Raw genomic sequence first — 5,539 nt, 5'->3', positions numbered from 1 at the left:
AATTGAACATCACTAATCATCACCAGATCAATCTCTATACAAGTTGTCTAGGGCTCAAGAGAATTTGTTCCAACCAAGGCGAGGACTACTAAATCAACTCACATCTACCACTAGGCTCTGAAACATTTGTACAACCAAGGCTTCCACAACTAGTAACTCAACCTACCAAGGGCTCCAACACATTTTTCCAGCCAGGGATTTTAGAACTAGTAAATCAACCCAAGCTATTACAGGGCTTCCAGAGCATTTTTCTAACCAAGGCTCCAAGAATTAGTAACTCAACCCATAGCCATAAGGAACATGAGCACCGATAAGAAAAAACAATGGGAAAACCCAACACACGATGGATATCTAGGAAACAACAAGGCTAGGTAAAACCATTGTCAATGTAGAAAATCCTCCATGCTAATGACAAATCATAGCCAAATATCCACATGCATATACCATGCATGCCAAAAACTAGTAAGGAAACCATACATGCAACTTGATACCTGCAAAGAAAACCCACTGTAGCTATTGATCCACCTGTTCCCTTGTGGTTTCTCGCTTTCCTTTGGCTTATTTTCCAAACCCAATGAAAACTAGAGTTTTCCAAGCATGCTCCGATAATGTTCTAAGTGTGAAAGAGTATGAGAGAGTGAGAGAATAGAAGAAAATTCCAAAGACTGAACTGACAAAAGCCATGAAATTATCCTCATAAGCCTTTTTATCATTGAGGCCTCTATTTTCTTCAATTTCCATTATTTTTCATTCATTTTCCTCCTCACATGAAACTTGTGACCATTCATCTCCCTTTTCTTCTAATTTCCATTATTTTTGATAAATAAAATGCCAATTCATGCCACATTTCCTTTGCAAATTTCCATAGCCATTTATTAATCACAAGTGAACCCCATCACTATGACTTTTCCCAATATTAAACTTGGAATAGATGTCCCATGACCTTGGTATTATATTGTTTTACATGAACTTTTAACTGGGGCTATTACTGGACACCCCCCCCCCTTGGGGGAACACTATCCTCAGTGTTTAGTGACACTTATAAAACAACAAAAAGATATTTCTTATGGAACTTTATAACACATCTTATTGCGGTATTTATAACGACATCGGGCTAAAAACATGATAATCATACCATTTACTGGAGCTTTATAACACAACTCATTATGGTATTTACAATAAAAACCACATATACTCTCATGCACACTTGATTCAACCAATAAATAATCATGCTGCCTATGGAGCTTTATAAACACAACTTGATACAGTATTTAAAATAATATACACATATGCACATTTTCTCAACCAACAAATAAAAGGACATGATGCCTCCATCAACAACAAGAGAATCTAGAGGCTCACACCTCCACCCTCAAAAGTAGTACTAGGATTCACCTTGTTAGAGTCAGTCTTTGCAGCCTTCCACCAATTATCAAACATGCTCTTAGAAAATGGTCTTAGGGTGTCAAAGTCAAATTTTTTCATTTCAGTGAGTCTTTGAGTAAAATTTGATCACTAGGTATTAGGTCAAGGATTGTTTTCACTCCTTCCAAAGTTTTCTAAGTGTTGGTCCATGTCACCACTTGGCTAAGTGTACCATCATTCAAAGAGTGGTCATCATTATTTCAAGTTCCAATGGGTCATTTTACACCTTGTTTGTGCTTCAGTGGTGCTCAGGTAAGGCTCATTTCCCTCTCCCAGGGTTTTGAAGGTAATTTTTGTTGGATGGTCAAATCATCAACAAAACTTGTATCATAATGCTCATACACCTTCCCTTATCCTTAATATACTTTCTTCAGAACTTCCCATCACTGATATCCCTCAAGTTCATCATTTTCCTACAAACCCTAGCTTTTTGCTACACTTTGACACTTTTCTAGGTTAGGCATGTGTTTTTCCCTTTTGGACCCCTTCCCCTTGCTCAATATTTGAAATTCCACTTTCCACTACTTCCTAACATCCCTCCCCACTTCCCAAAATTTTCTCAAGAAATTAGAAGCCCCTCATCCCCTTCATTTCCCTTCATTTCTACAAATCCCCTATTCCACACATTGGGATAGGTTTTGTTCAAATGATGTTTCTGAGCATGAAAATATGAATTTGACAAAAGTGAGAGAGGTTTTTATCCACAACATACCCAAGAAGAAAAAGTTCCTTCTATTTTTACACAGGTTTCATGGTTTGGGAGACATGTCCAAAACATCATTTGCCTCAACAGGGTTGATGCACTTCTCGAGTGACCTTGGGAAAATCAAACATTATCCTAGCTAGAATGACCAAATGACTTTTTTGATGAGTCAAATGATAACTAGACACAAGGAGATTTCCAATAAGTTATCATGAGCTCAATTTGGAGTTGAGGAAGACCTCTAAAAGTTGACTGAAACAGCACTCTGCAATTTGGCAGCCTCATTCTACACATTTTGTCCAATCTTGGGAGATTGAGCATTTGACAAGGCAAATGAACTCCAAATTGAAAAAATCAAGATTTTATCGAAAGTAGACTCGAAAGGATTTCCAACGAGCTATCGCACACCCAATTTGGACACCAGGAAGGCCTCTAAAATTGGCCTGAAAAAAGCGCAATGTGTAGGGAAGGAGGCGTTGCGCGTAGGGAATTTTTTTTAAGTTCAAAAATGAACAGACGTTGTGCGTAGTAGCCAATGCTGCGCTTCTGGGCAAGTGTGTAGAAAGCATAAAAAACTCTCAAATCCTCAAATTTTTGCCAAATCACCTCCAAATTCACCTTGAACAAGTAAGTATTGTTTCTCTACTTGGTGATTAGTTTGCATATGTGAAGTTTTAGATAATGTTTTCACTCCCTATATGAAACCCTAGTTTTCACTATAAAACCCTAGTCATTTTTTTTTTCATATCACCTAGTGTCATAACTAAAACCCTTTACTTATCATTCCCTTCACTCTCATCACATTCTACGACCTATTTATCAATCACTAAACCTTCCCCTCCCTCTCATGGTTTGTCCATAGCTACTAATAACTCACAGCCATCCCTACAAACCCTAGAGCATACTATTCATCCCGTACATTGTTTGAAACTATGCAAACTAAGAAAATTTATTAAACATGGATAGAGGTGACTATGACTATGATGAGGAGAAAACAAGTGATAGTTCAGTGGAGAGAAGAAGGCAACAGTGAAAGCCTCATAAGGGAGGCAAGATCGCAAGAGAAGAGCCAACTAACCTAAGAGAACTATAGGCCCTGCCATTGGCAGTTTCATGTTTTAGACACCTTGGCTGCTATGAATTATTGTGAACATGTTGAGAGAGTGCAATATCACCTAGAGCTCACTAGACCTTTTGCAGCAACTAGGCAAGTGTTTTCTCCACGAGATGTGGAAGGGGCCTTTCCTTCTACATCGAAAAAATAGGTACAGGTTGAGCAGCTAAACAAAAGGAAGGAAAAGATACAGGAGTATGACTTGGATGATAAGAAAGAAAGAGAGTTTGAGTTGGAAGAACATGATGAGCCTAAGCAGCATGACACTGAGGTTATTGATCTAGAGCCTCAAGAGAGGGAAATTGTCAAAGATATCATCATTCAGGAGAAAGAAGCTCAAGTACAAACCTTAATGGATAATTTAGAGAGAGAAAAGTTTTTCATCGCTTATCTCAAATAGGAGAACAAACAATCAAGTGATAAATAGGTCCTCATGGAGCTTGAACTACTGAAAGTAAAGAGGCAAAATGACAAGAATGCTTATGTCACTTTGACTTCTATCGAGCAATAAATTGGAAAGGATAGGGAGACTTGGCTTAAAAGGTTCAATCCACATCTTGAAGGGATCATTGAGAAGGCCAACAGGGACAATAAAATGCTTAGACACATGGGATACCATTATGTGACCTGCAACAAAATTTGTAACATGAGGATTAGAAAGTTAAAGGCCAGGCTAAGGAGAGCTTTGGAAGGAAAAAAGGAGCAAGATGGATTAAATACGTTGGTTGAAGCCTCCCTAGCCCATCAAAGTAGTTGATGGTGGTGTCTCATGCCAAATTTGGGCAGCTTTTGAAGAAATTTTGTTATTTTGAAATTTTGGAAATTCAAAACAAAGAAAATTTGCCCAGAAGGCGTTGCGCTTTTTCTAGGGGAATCCAATGCACAAATGGTTCACATTTTTAGATTGATTCCATCAAGAACATGCACCCTACCAATTTTTAGAATTTTTGAAGTAAATTTAGTCCACCAGAAGGTCCAAAAACACCCAAAATTTAACCTCTCTGCTAGTTTTTGGACACACATAAAAAACCTTGGAAAAATTGGTTTTTGAGGGGGCAAGTGAGCTCCAAATCCAAAAATTCTAGATGTTACAGAAACTAGACTTGAAGACCTTTCTAATGAGATATCGCAGGCTCAATTTTGATTAAGGGAAGGCCTCCAAAAGTGGACTGAAAGTGGCACTGTGCATAGGACTAATGGCGCTACGCGTAGGGCATTTTTCACTCAAGATTACTTTTTTGCCTAATTTCGTCTATTTTCTTGATTTCTCTCTCACACAAGTAATTTTACTGATGTAATTAATGCCATGGATTTTAAATTTAATAGTCAAACACTAGTAAATGGTAGATTCATGGACAAAAAGTGGTTTTTAGTGTAATGAATCTATTTCCACTCTTGTAGAGGCGTGTTGTTTGACTACCTAGATTCTTGTTCTTAGTTTAGAAATGGTTGAAACAACTCCTCTTCTCATGGATTTGACCCCTGATGGATAGGATGAGTGGTTTAGATTTCTATATAAAGTATTCTCTTTGTCATTTGCAAGGGTTTGATTCAGCTGGATGCTCATGTACTAAACACATATCACTTTGTAGCAATTTTCGCAGGAAACTAATAAAGTTGTAGCTACTTTTATGAGATCCCTACAGTATGGAATTTAGCATGTGTTTATTCTTCTATTATTATGTTCTCATGTTATTTATGTATTTCATATAATTTCTTCTGATTGGTTGTTTTCAAGTCAGATAGGTGGAATACATTAGGTTTTAATGCTCTACCTTGGGAAAATACCAGTATTTCATGTCTTTTCTACTGTTTAGGAAGGATTCATGACCTTCTCATGCCCTTCTTATCTCCTCACACAAGCCTAAGGTGCTAAAGCTCATACCTACCTTGCCCCATAAAATACCCTACAATTTTGACCTAGTTTCCCAAACCCAAATTTCCTAGCTCCTCCTGATCTGGCAAAAACACAAACAACTTTAATCAAAACCTTTGAGCTACTATACCTAGCATAAAATCTTGTTCCTGATCTAGTCATCTTCACTGAGATTCATAAGGAGAGATCCCTCTTCCGACCTAGTGGGGCTAGCTACTAGGTTAAGCGTGGTTTGTGGTTACCCTAGAATTGCCTCCCTTTAGCCTGAGGTCAATCTAGGTGAACATAGTGGTGACCATACTAGGGAACGTAGTGTTATGTTCCTCAACAAAATGTATCAAGTTTAGATCTGATTGTTGATGGTGGACAACGATCACACATTGAAAAGCTTAAATCATTCACCTAGCCACTCCAATTCAGT

The sequence above is a fragment of the Pinus tabuliformis genome, chromosome 1_1, assembly GCF_031772625.1.
Source record: "Pinus tabuliformis cultivar Carrire ecotype Pingquan chromosome 1_1, CPIR1, whole genome shotgun sequence".
In the NCBI taxonomy this organism is placed as follows: Eukaryota; Viridiplantae; Streptophyta; class Pinopsida; order Pinales; family Pinaceae; genus Pinus; species Pinus tabuliformis.
The sequence above is the reverse complement of the archived record's forward strand: the minus strand, read 5'-3'. Positions refer to the sequence as shown.